This window comes from Sander lucioperca, chromosome 2 (genome assembly GCF_008315115.2).
Source record: "Sander lucioperca isolate FBNREF2018 chromosome 2, SLUC_FBN_1.2, whole genome shotgun sequence".
NCBI lineage: Eukaryota > Metazoa > Chordata > Actinopteri > Perciformes > Percidae > Sander > Sander lucioperca.
In genome coordinates this window covers 23,287,062-23,309,671 of record NC_050174.1, presented here as the reverse complement: position 1 = coordinate 23,309,671, position 22,610 = coordinate 23,287,062, and the positions used below count along the sequence as shown (strand labels likewise).

At 25.4% G+C, this 22,610-nt stretch overlaps 1 long non-coding RNA gene across 1 annotated transcript in view; it reads right to left on the bottom strand.

The window, feature by feature from the left end:
- Positions 1–9,012: 9,012 nt before the first annotated feature.
- The window catches only part of LOC116045105, a 17,553-nt gene continuing 3,955 nt past the window's right edge, over positions 9,013–22,610 (bottom strand). Inside the window, exon 3 of the long non-coding RNA XR_004103854.1 lies at positions 9,013–9,054. This is a non-coding gene — a long non-coding RNA (uncharacterized LOC116045105). The remainder of the gene's footprint in view (positions 9,055–22,610) is intronic.

The following is a 22,610-nucleotide window of genomic DNA, read 5'->3' as shown; positions in this document are numbered from 1 at the left end:
TCTCACTTTTTTCGACATACTATACTATGACTTTTTTATCATTTTTCCACATACTATACTATGACTTTCTAAATCACTTTTATCGACTTACAATACTAAGGCTTTTTTATCACTTTTTTCTACATAATATACTATCACTTTTATCACTTTTTTCGACATACTATACTATGACTTTTTTCATCCCTTTATTTAACATACTACTCTATGACTTTTTTATTACTTTTTTAACGTACTATACTATGACTTTTTTATTAAAAATGTTGACATACTATACTATTACTTTTTATCGCTTTTTTCGACACACCATACTATGACTTTTTTATCCCTTTGTTGGACATACTATTCTATAACGTTTTTTAGTACTTTTTTCAACATACTATAATATGACTTTTTTATCACTTCTTTCGACATACTATACTATGACTTTTTTATCACTTTTTTAGACATGCTATACTATGACTTTCTACATCACATTTTTTGACGTACTATACTATGACTTTCTACATCACTTTTTTCGACATACTATACCATGACTTTTTTTATACCATTTTTGACATACTATACTATTACGTTTTTATCACTTTTTTCGACATACTATAATGTGACTTTTTTATCACTTTTTTAGACATACTATACTATGACTTTTTTTATCACTTTTTTCGATACACTATACTATCACTTTTTTATCACTTTTTTCGACATACTATACTATGACTTTTTTATCACTTCTTTCGACGTACTATACTATGACTTTTTTATAATTTTTTCCACATACTATACTATGACTTTCTAAATCACTTTTATCGACTTACAATACTAAGGCTTTTTTATCACTTTTTTCTACATAATATACTATCACTTTTATCACTTTTTTCGACATACTATACTATGACTTTTTTCATCCCTTTATTTAACATACTACTCTATGACTTTTTTATTACTTTTTTAACGTACTATACTATGACTTTTTTATTAAAAATGTTGACATACTATACTATTACTTTTTATCGCTTTTTCGACACACCATACTGTGACTTTTTTATCCCTTTGTTGGACATACTATTCTATAACGTTTTTTAGTACTTTTTTCAACATACTATACTATGACTTTTTTATCACTTCTTTCGAGGTACTATACTATGACTTTTTTATCACTTTTTTAGACATGCTATACTATGACTTTCTACATCACATTTTTCAACATACCATACTATCACTTTTTTATCACTTTTTTAGACATACTATACTATCACTTTTTTAATACATTTTTCAACATACCATACTATCACTTTTTTATCACTTTTTTAGACATACTATACTATCACTTTTTTAATACTTTTTTCAAGATACTGTACTATGTCTTTCTTTATCACTTTTTTCGACATACTATATACTATGACTTTTTTATCACTTTCTTCGACATACTATACTATCACTTTTTTATCACTTTTTTCGACATACTATACTATGACTTTTTTATCACTTCTTTCGACGTACTATACTATGACTTTTTTATCACTTTTTTAGACATCCTATACTATGACTTTCTACATCACATTTTTCAACATACTATACTATCACTTTTTTATCACTTTTTTCGACCTACTATACTATGACTTTTTTATCACTTTTTTAGACATGCTATACTATGACTTTCTACATCACATTTTTCAACATACCATACTATCACTTTTTTATCACTTTTTTAGACATACTATACTATCACTTTTTTAATACATTTTTCAACATACCATACTATCACTTTTTTATCACTTTTTTAGACATACTATACTATCACTTTTTTAATACTTTTTTCAACATACTATACTATGTCTTTCTTTACCACTTTTTTCGACATACTATACTATGACTTTTTTATCACTTTTTTCGACATACTATACTATGACTTTTTTATCACTTTCTTCGACATACTATACTATCACTTTTTTATCACTTTTTTCGACATACTATACTATGACTTTTTTATCACTTCTTTCGACGTATTATACTATGACTTTTTTATCACTTTTTTAGACATCCTATACTATGACTTTTTTTTTATCACTTTTTACAACATACTATACTATGACTTTCCACATCACATTTTTCAACATACTATGACTTTTTTATCACTTTTTACAACATACTATATTATGACTTTTTCATCACTTTTTTCGACGTACTATACTATGACTTTTTTTTTATCACTTTTTACAACATACTATACTATGACTTTCCACATCACATTTTTCAACATACTATGACTTTTTTATCACTTTTTACAACATACTATATTATGACTTTTTCATCACTTTTTTCGACGTACTATACTATGACTTTTTTATCACTTTTTTAGACATGCTATACTATGACTTTCTACATCACATTTTTCACCATACCATACTATCACTTTTTTATCACTTTTTTCGACATACTATACTATCACTTTTTTCGACATACTATACTATGACTTTTTTATCACTTTTTTAGACATACTATACTATGACTTTCTACATCACATTTTTCAACATACTATGACTTTTTTTATCACTTTTTACAACATACTATATTATAACTTTTGTTATCACTTTTTTCGACATACTATACTATGACTTTTTTATCATTTTTTCCACATACTATGCTATGACTTTTTCTCACTTTTTTCGACATACTATACTATGACTTTTTTATAATTCTTTCCACATACTATACTATGACTTTCTAAATCACTTTTATCGACTTACAATACTAAGGCTTTTTTATCACTTTTTTCTACATACTATGCTATGACTTTTTTATCACTTTTTTCGACCTACTATACTATGACTTTTTTATCACTTTTTTAGACATGCTATACTATGACTTTCTACATCACATTTTTCAACATACCATACTATCACTTTTTTATCACTTTTTTAGACATACTATACTATCACTTTTTTAATACATTTTTCAACATACCATACTATCACTTTTTTATCACTTTTTTAGACATACTATACTATCACTTTTTTAATACTTTTTTCAACATACTATACTATGTCTTTCTTTACCACTTTTTTCGACATACTATACTATGACTTTTTTATCACTTTTTTCGGCATACTATACTATGACTTTTTTATCACTTTCTTCGACATACTATACTATCACTTTTTTATCACTTTTTTCGACATACTATACTATGACTTTTTTATCACTTCTTTCGACGTATTATACTATGACTTTTTTATCACTTTTTTAGACATCCTATACTATGACTTTCTACATCACATTTTTCAACATACTATACTATAACTTTTTTATCACTTTTTTCGACATACTATACTATGACTTTTTTTTTATCACTTTTTACAACATACTATACTATGACTTTCCACATCACATTTTTCAACATACTATGACTTTTTTATCACTTTTTACAACATACTATATTATAACTTTTGTTAAAACTTTTTTCGACGTACTATACTATGACTTTTTTATCACTTTTTTAGACATGCTATACTATGACTTTCTACATCACATTTTTCACCATACCATACTATCACTTTTTTATCACTTTTTTCGACATACTATACTATCACTTTTTTCGACATACTATACTATGACTTTTTTATCACTTTTTTAGACATACTATACTATGACTTTCTACATCACATTTTTCAACATACTATGACTTTTTTTTATCACTTTTTACAACATACTATATTATAACTTTTGTTATCACTTTTTTCGACATACTATACTATGACTTTTTTATCATTTTTTCCACATACTATGCTATGACTTTTTCTCACTTTTTTCGACATACTATACTATGACTTTTTTATAATTTTTTCCACATACTATACTATGACTTTCTAAATCACTTTTATCGACTTACAATACTAAGGCTTTTTTTATCACTTTTTTCTACATAATATACTATCACTTTTATCACTTTTTTCGACATACTTTACTATGACTTTTTTCATCCCTTTATTTAACATACTATTCTATGACTTTTTTATTACTTTTTTAACGTACTATACTATGACTTTTTTATTAAAAATGTTGACATACTATACTATTACTTTTTATCGCTTTTTCGACACACCATACTATGACTTTTTTATCCCTTTGTTGGACATACTATTCTATAACGTTTTTTAGTACTTTTTTCAACATACTATACTATGACTTTTTTATCACTTCTTTCGAGGTACTATACTATGACTTTTTTATCACTTTTTTAGACATGCTATACTATGACTTTCTACATCACATTTTTTGACGTACTATACTATGACTTTCTACATCACTTTTTTCGACATACTATACCATGACTTTTTTTATACCATTTTTGACATACTATACTATTACTTTTTCTCACTTTTTTCAACTTACTATACTATGACTTTTTTATCACTTTTTACAACATACTATACTATGACTTTCCACATCACATTTTTCAACATACTATGACTTTTTTATCACTTTTTACAACATACTATATTATGACTTTTTCATCACTTTTTTCGACGTACTATACTATGACTTTTTTATCACTTTTTTAGACATGCTATACTATGACTTTCTACATCACATTTTTCAACATACCATACTATCACTTTTTTATCACTTTTTTCGACATACTATACTATCACTTTTTTATCACTTTTTTCGACATACTATACTATGACTTTTTTATCACTTTTTTAGACATACTATACTATGACTTTCTACATCACATTTTTCGACATACTATACTATGACTTTTTTATCATTTTTATCGACATACTATACTATTACTTTCCACATCACATTTTTCAACATACTATGACTTTTTTATCACTTTTTACAACATACTATATTATGACTTTTTCATCACTTTTTTCGACGTACTATACTATGACTTTTTTTTAATCACTTTTTTAGACATGCTATACTATGACTTTGTACATCACATTTTTCAACATACTATACTATCACTTTTTTATCACTTTTTTCGACCTACTATACTATGACTTTTTTATCACTTTTTTAGACATGCTATACTATGACTTTCTACATCACATTTTTCAACATACCATACTATCACTTTTTTAGACATACTATACTATCACTTTTTTAATACTTTTTTCAACATACTATACTATGACTTTTTTATCACTTCTTTCGACGTACTATACTATGACTTCTTTATCACTTTTTTAGACATACTATACTATGACTTTCGACATCACATTTTTCGACATACTATAGTATGACTTTTTTATTACTTTTTAAGACATACTATACTATTACTTTTTATCACTTTTTCGACATACTATACTATTACTTTTTATCACTTTTAACAACTTACTATAGTATGACTTTTTTATTACTTTTTAAGACATACTATACTATTACTTTTTTATCACATTTTTCAACATACTATGACTTTTTTTATCACTTTTTACAACATACTATATTATAACTTTTGTTATCACTTTTTTCGACATACTATACGATGAATTTTTTATCATTTTTTCCACATACTATGCTATGACTTTTTCTCACTTTTTTCGACATACTATACTATGACTTTTTTATCATTTTTTCCACATACTATACTATGACTTTCTAAATCACTTTTATCGACTTACAATACTAAGGCTTTTTTATCACTTTTTTCCACATAATATACTATCACTTTTTTCGACATACTATACTATGACTTTTTTCATCCCTTTATTTAACATACTACTCTATGACTTTTTTATTACTTTTTTAACGTACTATACTATGACTTTTTTATGAAAAATGTTGACATACTATACTATTACTTTTTATCGCTTTTTTCGACACACCATACTATGACTTTTTTATCCCTTTGTTGGACATACTATTCTATAACGTTTTTTAGTACTTTTTTCAACATACTATACTATGACTTTCTTTATCACTTTTTTCGACATACTATACTATGACTTTTTTATCACTTTTTTAGACATGCTATACTATGACTTTCTACATCACATTTTTTGACGTACTATACTATGACTTTCTACATCACTTTTTTCGACATACTATACCATGACTTTTTTTTATACCATTTTTGACATACTATACTATTACGTTTTTATCACTTTTTTCGACATACTATACTATGACTTTTTTATCACTTTTTTCGACATACTATACTATGACTTTTTTATCACTTTTTTCAACATTCTATACTATGACTCTTTTATCACTTTTTTCGACATACTATGACTTTTTTATCACTTCTTTCGACGTACTATACTATCACTTTTTTATCACTTTTTTAGACATGCTATACTATGACTTTCTACATCACTTTTTTCGACATACTATACCATGACTTTTTTTTATACCATTTTTGACATACTATACTATTAAGTTTTTATCACTTTTTTCAACATACTATAATGTGACTTTTTTAGTACTTTTTTCAACATACTATACTATGACTTTCTTTATCACTTTTTTCCACATACTATACTATGACTTTTTTATCACTTTTTTAGACATGCTATACTATGACTTTCTACATCACATTTTTTGACATGCTATACTATGACTTTTTTATCACTTTTTTCGACCTACTATACTGTGACTTTTTTATCACTTTTTTAGACATGCTATACTATGACTTTCTACATCACATTTTTCAACATACCATACTATCACTTTTTTAGACATACTATACTATCACTTTTTTAATACTTTTTTCAACATACTATACTATGACTTTTTTATCACTTCTTTCGACGTACTATACTATGACTTCTTTATCACTTTTTTAGACATACTATACTATGACTTTCGACATCACATTTTTCGACATACTATAGTATGACTTTTTTATTACTTTTTAAGACATACTATACTATTACTTTTTATCACTTTTTCGACATACTATACTATTACTTTTTATCACTTTTAACAACTTACTATAGTATGACTTTTTTATTACTTTTTAAGACATACTATACTAGTACTTTTTTATCACATTTTTCAACATACTATGACTTTTTTATCACTTTTTACAACATACTATATTATAACTTTTGTTATCACTTTTTTCGACATACTATACTATGACTTTTTTATCATTTTTTCCACATACTATGCTATGACTTTTTCTCACTTTTTTCGACATACTATACTATGACTTTTTTATAATTTTTTCCACATACTATACTATGACTTTCTAAATCACTTTTATCGACTTACAATACTAAGGCTTTTTTATCACTTTTTTCCACATAATATACTATCACTTTTATCACTTTTTTCGACATACTATACTATGACTTTTTTATCACTTTTTTCGACATACTATACTATGACTTTTTTATCACTTTTTTCAACATTCTATACTATGACTCTTTTATCACTTTTTTCGACATACTATGACTTTTTTATCACTTCTTTCGACGTACTATACTATCACTTTTTTATCACTTTTTTAGACATGCTATACTATGACTTTCTACATCACTTTTTTCGACATACTATACCATGACTTTTTTTTATACCATTTTTGACATACTATACTATTAAGTTTTTATCACTTTTTTCAACATACTATAATGTGACTTTTTTAGTACTTTTTTCAACATACTATACTATGACTTTCTTTATCACTTTTTTCCACATACTATACTATGACTTTTTTATCACTTTTTTAGACATGCTATACTATGACTTTCTACATCACATTTTTTGACATGCTATACTATGACTTTCTACATCACTTTTTTCGACATACTATACCATGACTTTTTTTTATACCATTTTTGACATACTATACTATTAAGTTTTTATCACTTTTTTCAACATACTATAATGTGACTTTTTTATCACTTTTTAGACATACTATACTATGACTTTCTATATCACTTTTTTCAACATACTATACTATCATTTTTTTGTCACTTTTTTCGACATACTATAGTATTACTTTTTTATCACTTTTTACATCATACTATACTATGACTTTCTACATCATATTTTTCAACATACTTTGACTTTTTTATCACTTTTTACAACATACTATACTATGGCTTTTTTTATGACTTTTTTCAACATACTATACTATGACTTTTTTATCACTTTTTTCAACATACTATACTATGACTTTTTTCGACATACTATATTATTACGTTTTTATCACTTTTTTCGACATACTATACTATGACTTTTTTTATACCATTTTTGACATACTATACTTTTACGTTTTTATCACTTTTTTCGACATAATATAATGTGACTTTTTTTTATCACTTTTTTAGACATACTATACTATGACTTTCTACATCGCTTTTTTCAACATACTATACTATGACTTTTTTATCACTTTTTTCGACGTACTATATTATCACTTTTTTTATCACTTTTTTCGACCTACTATACTATGACTTTTTTTATCATTTTTTTTAGACATACTATACTATGACTTTCTACATCACTTTTTTCAACATGCTGTACCATTACTTTTTTTATCACTTTTTACAACATACTATGCTATGACGTTTTTTTTTATCACTTTTTTCGACATACTATACTATGACTTTTTTATCACTTTTTTTGATGTACTATATTATGACTTTTTTATCACTTTTTTAGACATACTATACTATGACTTTCTACATCACGTTTTTCGACATACTATACTATGACTTTTTTATCACTTTTTTTCTACATACTATACTATCACTTTTTTATTACTTTTTCCGACATACTACACTATAATATATATTATAACTATGCTATTTCCCTCCTCTTGCGCTACAGGACTCTCCATTTCAGCACCAGCAGGCTCAGGAAAAGCTTCCTCTCCTTAACCTTGCTGAACTCTGCAGTTCTATGACAGCAATCATAAACACTGTTAATACTGTGCCACAATGTAAATATTTAGTGTATTTATACCCCTTACTGTTAATTTCACATATTGTTGATTCAACATTTTCTTCTGTACATAAATACATACTCTCCTCGTTACTGCTTTTTGGACTTCTCGTTACATGCTAAACTGCATTTCCTTGACTCCATACCTGTACTCTGCAATGACAATAAATGTAATAATCAAATATTTTTTTGTCATACTATACTGTGAATAACAATAAAGTTTCTGTTTGTATTGTGTTTCTTTTTCATTACTTTATTTGACATATAGTAGTACACTTAGATTTTTTTATACATTTTTGACACATACTATGCTATTTTATCACATTATTCGACATACTATACTATGACTTTTTTTATCACTTTTTTCGACATACTATACTATCACTTTTGTTCATACTATACTATTACTTTTTATCACTTTTTTTGACATACCATACTATGACATTTTTTAATCCCTTCATTTGACATACTATTCTATAACTTTTTCATTACTTTTTCAAAATACTATACAGTTACTTCTTTTTATTAAAAAAATTTGTATTACTATACTATCACTTTTGTTCATACTATACTATTACTTTTTATCGCTTTTGTTGACACACCATACTATGACTTTTTTATCCCGTTGTTGGACATACTATTCTATGACGTTTTTTATTATTTTTTTCAATATACTATACTATGACTTTTTATAAATGTTTTCGACAAACTATACTATGACATTTTTATCACTTTTTTCGACATACTATACCATGACTTTTTTTTATACCATTTTTGACATACTATACTATTACGTTTTTATCACTTTTTTCGACATACTATACTATGACTTTTTTATCACTTTTTTAGACATACTATACTATGACTTTTTTATCACTTTTTTCAACATTCTATACTATGACTCTTTTATCACTTTTTTCGACATACTATGACTTTTTTATCACTTCTTTCGACGTACTATACTATCACTTTTTTTTCACTTTTTTAGACATGCTATACTATGACTTTCTACATCACTTTTTTCGACATACTATACCATGACTTTTTTTTATACCATTTTTGACATACTATACTATTAAGTTTTTATCACTTTTTTCAACATACTATAATGTGACTTTTTTAGTACTTTTTTCAACATACTATACTATGACTTTCTTTATCACTTTTTTCGACATACTATACTATGACTTTTTTATCACTTTTTTAGACATGCTATACTATGACTTTCTACATCACATTTTTTGACGTACTATACTATGACTTTCTACATCACTTTTTTCGACATACTATACCATGACTTTTTTATCACTTTTTTAGACATGCTATACTATGACTTTCTACATCACATTTTTTGACGTACTATACTATGACTTTCTACATCACTTTTTTCGACATACTATACCATGACTTTTTTTATACCATTTTTGACATACTATACTATTACGTTTTTATCACTTTTTTCGACATACTATACTATGACTTTTTTATCACTTTTTTAGACATACTATACTATGACTTTTTTATCACTTTTTTCAACATTCTATACTATGACTCTTTTATCACTTTTTTCGACATACTATGACTTTTTTATCACTTCTTTCGCGTACTATACTATCACTTTTTTATCAATTTTTTAGACATGCTATACTATGACTTTCTACATCACTTTTTTCGACATACTATACCATGACTTTTTTTTATACCATTTTTGACATACTATACTATTAAGTTTTTATCACTTTTTTCAACATACTATAATGTGACTTTTTTATCACTTTTTAGACATACTATACTATGACTTTCTATATCACTTTTTTCAACATACTATACTATCATATTTTTATCACTTTTTTCGACATACTATACCATGACTTTTTTTTATACCATTTTTGACATACTATACTATTACGTTTTTATCACTTTTTTCGACATACTATACTATGACTTTTTTATCACTTTTTTAGACATACTATACTATGACTTTTTTATCACTTTTTTCAACATTCTATACTATGACTCTTTTATCACTTTTTTCGACATACTATGACTTTTTTATCACTTCTTTCGACGTACTATACTATCACTTTTTTTTCACTTTTTTAGACATGCTATACTATGACTTTCTACATCACTTTTTTCGACATACTATACCATGACTTTTTTTTATACCATTTTTGACATACTATACTATTAAGTTTTTATCACTTTTTTCAACATACTATAATGTGACTTTTTTAGTACTTTTTTCAACATACTATACTATGACTTTCTTTATCACTTTTTTCGACATACTATACTATGACTTTTTTATCACTTTTTTAGACATGCTATACTATGACTTTCTACATCACATTTTTTGACGTACTATACTATGACTTTCTACATCACTTTTTTCGACATACTATACCATGACTTTTTTATCACTTTTTTAGACATGCTATACTATGACTTTCTACATCACATTTTTTGACGTACTATACTATGACTTTCTACATCACTTTTTTCGACATACTATACCATGACTTTTTTTTATACCATTTTTGACATACTATACTATTACGTTTTTATCACTTTTTTCGACATACTATACTATGACTTTTTTATCACTTTTTTAGACATACTATACTATGACTTTTTTATCACTTTTTTCAACATTCTATACTATGACTCTTTTATCACTTTTTTCGACATACTATGACTTTTTTATCACTTCTTTCGCGTACTATACTATCACTTTTTTATCAATTTTTTAGACATGCTATACTATGACTTTCTACATCACTTTTTTCGACATACTATACCATGACTTTTTTTTATACCATTTTTGACATACTATACTATTAAGTTTTTATCACTTTTTTCAACATACTATAATGTGACTTTTTTATCACTTTTTAGACATACTATACTATGACTTTCTATATCACTTTTTTCAACATACTATACTATCATTTTTTTGTCACTTTTTTCGACATACTATACTATTACTTTTTTATCACTTTTTACATCATACTATACTATGACTTTCTACATCATATTTTTCAACATACTATGACTTTTTTATGACTTTTTACAACATACTATACTATGGCTTTTTTTATGACTTTTTTCAACATACTATACTATGACTTTTTTATCACTTTTTTCAACATACTATACTATGACTTTTTTATCACTTTTTCGACATACTATACTATTACTTTTCACATCACATTTTTCAACATACTATGACTTTTTTTTATCACTTCTTGCAACATACTATATTATGCCTTTTTTATCACTTTTTTCGACATACTATACTATGACTTTTTTATCACTTTTTTCGACATACTATACTATCACTTTTGTTCATACTATACTATTACTTTTTATCACTTTTTTTGACATACCATACTATGACATTTTTTAATCCCTTCATTTGACATACTATTCTATAACTTTTTCATTACTTTTTCAAAATACTATACAGTTACTTCTTTTTATTAAAAAAATTTGACATACTATACTATGACTTTTTTTTTTTTATCATTTTTCCACATACTATACTATGACTTTTTTTAAAAATCATTTTTCCACATACTACACTATGACTTTCTATGTCACTTTTTCGACATTCTATACTATGACTCATCACTTTTTTCGACATACTATACAATTACTTTTTTTTTCAATTTTTTCGACATACTGTACTATACTATGACTTTTTTATGACTTTTTTCGACATACTATACTATGACTTTTTCATCACTTTTTTCGACATACTATACTATGACTTTTTTCATCACTTTTTTCGACATACTATACTATGACTTTTTTATCATTTTTTTCCACATACTATACTATCACTTTTTTCAACATACTTATCACTTTTTATCACTATTTTGGACACACCATACTATGACTATTTTAATCCCTTTGTTTGATATAGTATTCTATGACTTTTTTATTACTTTTTTCAACATACATACTATGACTTTTTTTATTACATTTTTCAACATACTAAACTATGATATATACTATAACTATGCTATTTCCCTCCTCATGCTCTACAGGGCTCTCCATTTCAGCACCAGCAGGCTCAGGAAAAGCTTCCTCCCCTTAACCTTGCTGAACTCTGCAGTTCTATGACAGCAATCATAAACATTGTTAATACTGTGCCACAATGTAAATATCTAGTGTATTTATACCCCTTACTGTTAATTTCACATATTGTTGATTCAACATTTTCTTCTGTATATACACTGTACATACTCTCCTCTTTACTGCTTTTTGGACTTCTGGTTAGATGCCAAACTGCATTTCCTGGACTCCATACCTGTACTCTGCAATGACAATGAATGTAATAATCAAATATTTTTTGTCATACTATACTGTGAATAAGAATAAAGTTTCTGTTTGTATTCTGTTTGTTTTTCATTACTTTATTTGAGGTACAGCAGTGTACTAAAAAAAAGATTTTCATGACTGTTTTTATCACTTTTTACAACATACTATGCTGACGTTTTTTTATCACATTTTTCGACATACTATACTATGACTTGTTATCAATTTTTTGACATTCTGTACTATACTATCACTTTCTACATCACTGTTTTCGACATACTATACTATGACTTTTTTATCATTTTTTCCACATACTATACTATGACTTTCTTTATCACTTTTTTCGACATACTATTATGACTGTCTTTATCACTTTTTTCGACTTACAATACTAAGGCTTTTTTATCACTTTTTTCCACATACTATACTATCACTTTTTATCACTTTTTTCGACACAGTATACTATGACTTTTTTATCACTTTCTTTGACATACTATACTATGACTTTTTTATCACTTTTTTCAATATACTATACTATCACTTTTTTATTTCTTTATTTGACATACTACTCTATGACTTTTTTATTACTTTTCTAACGTACTATACTATGACTTTTTTATAAAAAATGTTGACATACTATAGTATTACTTTTTATCGCTTTTGTTGACACACCATACTATGACTTTTTATCCCGTTGTTGGACATACTATTCTATGACGTTTTTTATTATTTTTTTCAATATACTATACTATGACTTTTTATAAATGTTTTCGACAAACTATACTATGACATTTTTATCACTTTTTTCGACATACTATACCATGACTTTTTTTTATACCATTTTTGACATACTATACTATTACGTTTTTATCACTTTTTTCGACATACTATACTATGACTTTTTTATCACTTTTTTAGACATACTATACTATGACTTTTTTATCACTTTTTTCAACATTCTATACTATGACTCTTTTATCACTTTTTTCGACATACTATGACTTTTTTATCACTTCTTTCGACGTACTATACTATCACTTTTTTTTCACTTTTTTAGACATGCTATACTATGACTTTCTACATCACTTTTTTCGACATACTATACCATGACTTTTTTTTATACCATTTTTGACATACTATACTATTAAGTTTTTATCACTTTTTTCAACATACTATAATGTGACTTTTTTAGTACTTTTTTCAACATACTATACTATGACTTTCTTTATCACTTTTTTCGACATACTATACTATGACTTTTTATCACTTTTTTAGACATGCTATACTATGACTTTCTACATCACATTTTTTGACGTACTATACTATGACTTTCTACATCACTTTTTTCGACATACTATACCATGACTTTTTTATCACTTTTTTAGACATGCTATACTATGACTTTCTACATCACATTTTTTGACGTACTATACTATGACTTTCTACATCACTTTTTTCGACATACTATACCATGACTTTTTTTTATACCATTTTTGACATACTATACTATTACGTTTTATCACTTTTTTTCGACATACTATACTATGACTTTTTTATCACTTTTTTAGACATACTATACTATGACTTTTTTATCACTTTTTTCAACATTCTATACTATGACTCTTTTATCACTTTTTTCGACATACTATGACTTTTTTATCACTTCTGTCGACGTACTATACTATCACTTTTTTATCAATTTTTTAGACATGCTATACTATGACTTTCTACATCACTTTTTTCGACATACTATACCATGACTTTTTTTTATACCATTTTTGACATACTATACTATTAAGTTTTTATCACTTTTTTCAACATACTATAATGTGACTTTTTTATCACTTTTTAGACATACTATACTATGACTTTCTATATCACTTTTTTCAACATACTATACTATCATTTTTTTGTCACTTTTTTCGACATACTATACTATTACTTTTTTATCACTTTTTACATCATACTATACTATGACTTTCTACATCATTTTTTTCAACATACTATGACTTTTTTATGACTTTTTACAACATACTATACTATGGCTTTTTTTATGACTTTTTTCAACATACTATACTATGACTTTTTTATCACTTTTTTCAACATACTATACTATGACTTTTTTATCACTTTTTCGACATACTATACTATTACTTTTCACATCACATTTTTCAACATACTATGACTTTTTTTTTATCACTTCTTGCAACATACTATATTATGCCTTTTTTATCACTTTTTTCGACATACTATACTATGACTTTTTTATCACTTTTTTCGACATACTATATTATTACGTTTTTATCACTTTTTTCGACATACTATACTATGACTTTTTTTATACCATTTTTGACATACTATACTTTTACGTTTTTATCACTTTTTTCGACATAATATAATGTGACTTTTTTTATCAATTTTTTGACATTCTGTACTATACTATCACTTTCTACATCACTGTTTTCGACACACTATACTATGACTTTTTTATCATTTTTTCCACATACTATACTATGACTTTCTTTATCACTTTTTTCGACATACTATTATGACTGTCTTTATCACTTTTTTCGACTTACAATACTAAGGCTTTTTTATCACTTTTTTCCACATACTATACTATCACTTTTTATCACTTTTTTCGACACAGTATACTATGACTTTTTTATCACTTTCGTTGACATACTATACTCTGACTTTTTTATCACTTTTTTCAATATACTATACTATCACTTTCTTATTTCTTTATTTGACATACTACTCTATGACTTTTTTATTACTTTTTTAACGTACTATACTATGACTTTTTTATAAAAAATGTTGACATACTATATATTACTTTTTATCGCTTTTGTTGACACACCATACTATGACTTTTTTATCCCGTTGTTGGACATACTATTCTATGACGTTTTTTATTATTTTTTTCAATATACTATACTATGACTTTTTATAAATGTTTTCGACAAACTATACTATGACATTTTTATCACTTTTTTCGACATACTATACTATGACTTTTTTTATCATTTTTTACACATACTATACTACGACTTTCTAAATCACTTTTTAGACATAGTATACTATGACTTTTTTATAAATTTTTTCCACATACTATACTATGACTTTCTAATTCACTTTTTTAAACATAGTATACTATGACCTTCTTATCACTTTTTTCGACATACTATACTATGACTTTCTTTATCACTTTTTTCAACAAACTATACTATGACTTTTTTATCACTTTTTCCGACTTACAATACTAAGGTTTTTTTATCACTTTTTTCCACATACGATACTATCACTTTTATCACTTTTTTCGACATACTATACTATGACTTTTTTCATCCCTGTATTTAACATACTACTCTATGACTTTTTTATTACTTTTTTAATGTACTATACTATGACTTTTTTATCACTTTTTTCGACATACTATACTATGACTTTTTTTTATCATTTTTTCCACACACTATACTATGACTTTCTAAATCACTTTTTTAAACATAGTATACTATGACCTTCTTATCACTTTTTTCGACATACTATTCTATGACTTTCTTTATCACTTTTTTCGACAAACTATACTATGACTTTTTTATCACTTTTTCCGACTTACAATACTAAGGTTTTTTTATCACTTTTTTCCACATACGATACTATCACTTTTATCACTTTTTTCGACATACTATACTATGACTTTTTTATTACTTTTTTAACGTACTATACTATGACTTTTTTATGAAAAATGTTGACATACTATACTATGACTTTTTTATCATTTTTTCCACATACTATACTATGACTTTCTTTATCACTTTTTTCGACTTACAATACTAAGGCTTTTTTTCACTTTTTTCCACATACTATACTATAACTTTTATCACTTTTTTCGACATACTATACTATGACTTTTTTTATCCCTATGTTTGACATACTATACTATGACACTTTTATCACTTTTTTCAATATACTAAACTATCACTTTTTTTATTACTTTATTTGACATACTACTCTATGACTTTTTTATTACTTTTTTAACGTACTATGCTATGACTTTTTTATAAAAAATGTTAACATACTATAGTATTACTTTTTATCGCTTTTGTTGACACACCATACTATGACTTTTTTATCCCGTTGTTGGACATACTATTCTATGACGTTTTTTATTATTTTTTTCAAAATACTATACTATGACTTTTTATAAATGTTTTCGACAAACTATACTATGACATTTTTATCACTTTTTTCGACATACTATACCATGACTTTTTTTTATACCATTTTTGACATACTATACTATTACGTTTTTATCACTTTTTTCGACATACTATACTATGACTTTTTTATCACTTCTTTCGACGTACTATACTATGACTCTTTTATCACTTTTTTCGACATACTATGACTTTTTTAATCACTTCTTTCGACGTACTATACTATCACTTTTTTTTCACTTTTTTAGACATGCTATACTATGACTTTCTACATCACTTTTTTCGACATACTATACCATGACTTTTTTTTATACCATTTTTGACATACTATACTATTAAGTTTTATCACTTTTTTCAACATACTATAATGTGACTTTTTTAGTACTTTTTTCAACATACTATACTATGACTTTCTTTATCACTTTTTTCGACATACTATACTATGACTTTTTTATCACTTTTTTAGACATGCTATACTATGACTTTCTACATCACATTTTTTGACGTACTATACTATGACTTTCTACATCACTTTTTTCGACATACTATACCATGACTTTTTTTATACCATTTTTGACATACTATACTATTACGTTTTTATCACTTTTTCGACATACTATACTATGACTTTTTTATCACTTTTTTAGACATACTATACTATGACTTTTTTATCACTTTTTTCAACATTCTATACTATGACTCTTTTATCACTTTTTTCGACATACTATGACTTTTTTATCACTTCTTTCGACGTACTATACTATCACTTTTTTATCACTTTTTTAGACATGCTATACTATGACTTTCTACATCACTTTTTTTGACATACTATACCATGACTTTTTTTTATACCATTTTTGACATACTATACTATTAAGTTTTTATCACTTTTTTCAACATACTATAATGTGACTTTTTTATCACTTTTTAGACATACTATACTATGACTTTCTATATCACTTTTTTCAACATACTATACTATCATTTTTTTGTCACTTTTTTCGACATACTATACTATTACTTTTTTATCACTTTTTACATCATACTATACTATGACTTTCTACATCATATTTTTCAACATACTATGACTTTTTTATCACTTTTTACAACATACTATACTAAGGCTTTTTTATGACTTTTTTCAACATACTATACTATGACTTTTTTATCACTTTTTTCAACATACTATACTATGACTTTTTTATCACTTTTTCGACATACTATACTATTACTTTTCACATCACATTTTTCAACATACTATGACTTTTTTTTTATCACTTCTTGCAACATACTATATTATGCCTTTTTTATCACTTTTTTCGACATACTATACTATGACTTTTTTATCACTTTTTTCGACATACTATATTATTACGTTTTTATCACTTTTTTCGACATACTATACTATGACTTTTTTTATACCATTTTTGACATACTATACTTTTACGTTTTTATCACTTTTTTCGACATAATATAATGTGACTTTTTTTATCAATTTTTTGACATTCTGTACTATACTATCACTTTCTACATCACTGTTTTCGACACACTATACTATGACTTTTTTATCATTTTTTCCACATACTATACTATGACTTTCTTTATCACTTTTTTCGACATACTATTATGACTGTCTTTATCACTTTTTTCGACTTACAATACTAAGGCTTTTTTATCACTTTTTTCCACATACTATACTATCACTTTTTATCACTTTTTTCGACACAGTATACTATGACTTTTTTATCACTTTCGTTGACATACTATACTATGACTTTTTTATCACTTTTTTCAATATACTATACTATCACTTTTTTATTTCTTTATTTGACATACTACTCTATGACTTTTTTTATTACTTTTTTAACGTACTATACTATGACTTTTTATAAATGTTTTCGACAAACTATAAAAAAAAAAAATGTTGACATACTATAGTATTACTTTTTATCGCTTTTGTTGACACACCATACTATGACTTTTTTATCCCGTTGTTGGACATACTATTCTATGACGTTTTTTATTATTTTTTTCAATATACTATACTATGACTTTTTATAAATGTTTTCGACAAACTATACTATGACTTTTTTATGAAAAATGTTGACATACTATACTATTACTTTTAATCGCTTTTTTAGACACACCATACTATGACTGTTTTATCCCTTTGTTGGACATACTATTCTATAACGTTTTTTATTACTTTTTTCAACAGACTATACTATGACTTTTTTATAAATTTTTTCTACATACTATACTATGACTTTTCATCACTTTTTTCAATATACTATAATATCACTTTTTTTATTTCTTTATTTGACATACTACTCTATGACTTTTTTATTACTTTTTTAACGTACTATACTATGACTTTTTTATAAAAAATGTTGACATACTATACTATTACTTTTTATCGCTTTTTTTGACACACCATACTATGACTTTTTTATCCCTTTGTTGGACATACTATTCTATGACGTTTTTTATTACTTTTTTCATCATACTATACTATGACTTTTTATAAATTTTTTCCACATACTACACTATGACTTTTTTATCACTTTTTTCGACTCTCAATACTAAGGCTTTTTTATCACTTTTTTCCACATACTATACTATCACTTTTTATCACTTTTTTCGACACACCATACTATGACTTTCTAAATCAATTTTTTAAACATAGTATACTATGACCTTCTTATCACTTTTTTCGACATACTATACTATGACTTTCTTTATCACTTTTTTCGACAAACTATGGTATGACTTTTTTATCAATTTTTTCGACATACTATTATGACTGTCTTTATCCCTTTGTTTGACATACTATACTATGACTTTTTCATCACTTTTTTCAATATACTATACTATCACCTTTTTTATTACTTCATTTGACATAGTACTACTCTATGACTTTTTTATTACTTTTTTAACGTACTATACTATGACTTTTTTATAAAAAATTTTGACATACTCTACTATTACTTTTTTATCATTTTTTTCGACGTACTATACTATGACTTTTTTATCATTTTTTCCACATACTATACTACGACTTTCTAAACCACTTTTTTAGACATAGTATACTATGACTTTTTTATAAATTTTTTCCACATACTATTATGACTTTCTAAATCACTTTTTTAGACATAGTATACTATGACTTTCTTATCACTTTTTTCCACATACTATACTATGACTTTTCTATCAATTTTTTCGACATACTATTATCACTGTCTTTATCACTTTTTTCGACTTACAATACTAAGGCTTTTTTATCAATTTTTTCGACATACTATTAGCACTGTCTTTATCACTTTTTTCGACATACTATACTATGACTTTTTTATCACTTTTTTCAATATACTATACTATCACTTTTTTCTTTCTTTATTTAACATACTACTCTATGACTTTTTTATTACTTTTTTAACATACTATACTATGACTTTTTTATAAATTTTTTCCACATACTATACTATGACTTTTTTATCACTTTTTTCGACATACTATACTATGACTTTTTTATCATTTTTTCCACATACTATACTATGACTTTCTAAATCACTTTTTTAAACATAGTATACTATGACCTTCTTATCACTTTTTTCGACATACTATACTATGACTTTCTTTATCACTTTTGTCGACAAACTATACTATGACTTTTTTATCAATTTTTTCGACGTACTATTATGACTGTCTTTATCATTTTTTTCGACTTACAATACTAAGGCTTTTTTAATCACTTTTTTCCACATACTATACTATCACTTTTTATCACTTTTTTCGACACACCATACTATGACTTTTTTATTCCTTTGTTTGACATACTATACTATGACTTTTTTATCTCTTTTTTCAATATACTATACTATCACTTTTTTTATTACTTCATTTGACATACTACTCTATGACTTTTTTATTACTTTTTTAACGTACTATACAATGACTTTTTTATAAAAAATGTTGACATACTCTACTATTACTTTTTATCGCTTTTTTTGACACACCATACTATGACTTTTTTATCCCTTTGTTGGACATACTATACTATGACTTTTTTATACATTTTTTCGACATACTATACTATGACTTTTTATAAATTTTTTCCACATACTATACTATGACTTTTTTATGAAAAATGTTGACATACTATACTATTACTTTTAATCGCTTTTTTCGACACACCATTCTATGACTGTTTTATCCCTTTGTTGGACATACTATTCTATAACGTTTTTTTTTACTTTTTTCAACAGACTATACTATGACTTTTTTATAAATTTTTTCGACATACTATACTATGACTTTTTCATCACTTTTTTCAATATACTATAATATCACTTTTTTTATTTCTTTATTTGACATACTACTCTATGACTTTTTTATTACTTTTTTAACGTACTATACTATGACTTTTTTATAAAAAATGTTGACATACTATACTATTACTTTTTATCGCTTTTTTTGACACACCATACTATGACTTTTTTATCCCTTTGTTGGACATACTATTCTATGACGTTTTTTATTACTTTTTTCAACATACTATACTATGACTTTTTATAAAATTTTTCCACATACTACACTATGACTTTTTTATCACTTTTTTCGACTTACAATACTAAGGCTTTTTTATCACTTTTTTCCACATACTATACTATCACTTTTTATCACTTTTTTCGACACACCATACTATGACTTTCCACATACTATACTACGACTTTCTTAACCACTTTTTTCCACATACTATACTATGACTTTTTTTATCATTTTTTCCACATACTATACTATGACTTTCTAAATCACTTTTTAGACATACTATACTATGACTTTTTTAATCAATTTTTTCGACATACTATTATGACTGTCTTTATCACTTTTTTCGACTTATAATACTAAGGCTTTTTTATCATTTTTTCCACTTACTATACTACGACTTTCTTAACCACTTTTTTAGACATAGTATACTATGACTTTTTTATAATTTTTTTCCACATACTATACTATGACTTTTTTTTATCATTTTTTCCACATATTATACTATGACTTTCTAAATCACTTTTTAGACATACTATACTATGACTTTTTTAATCAATTTTTTCGACATACTATTATGACTGTCTTTATCACTTTTTTCGACTTACAATACTAACG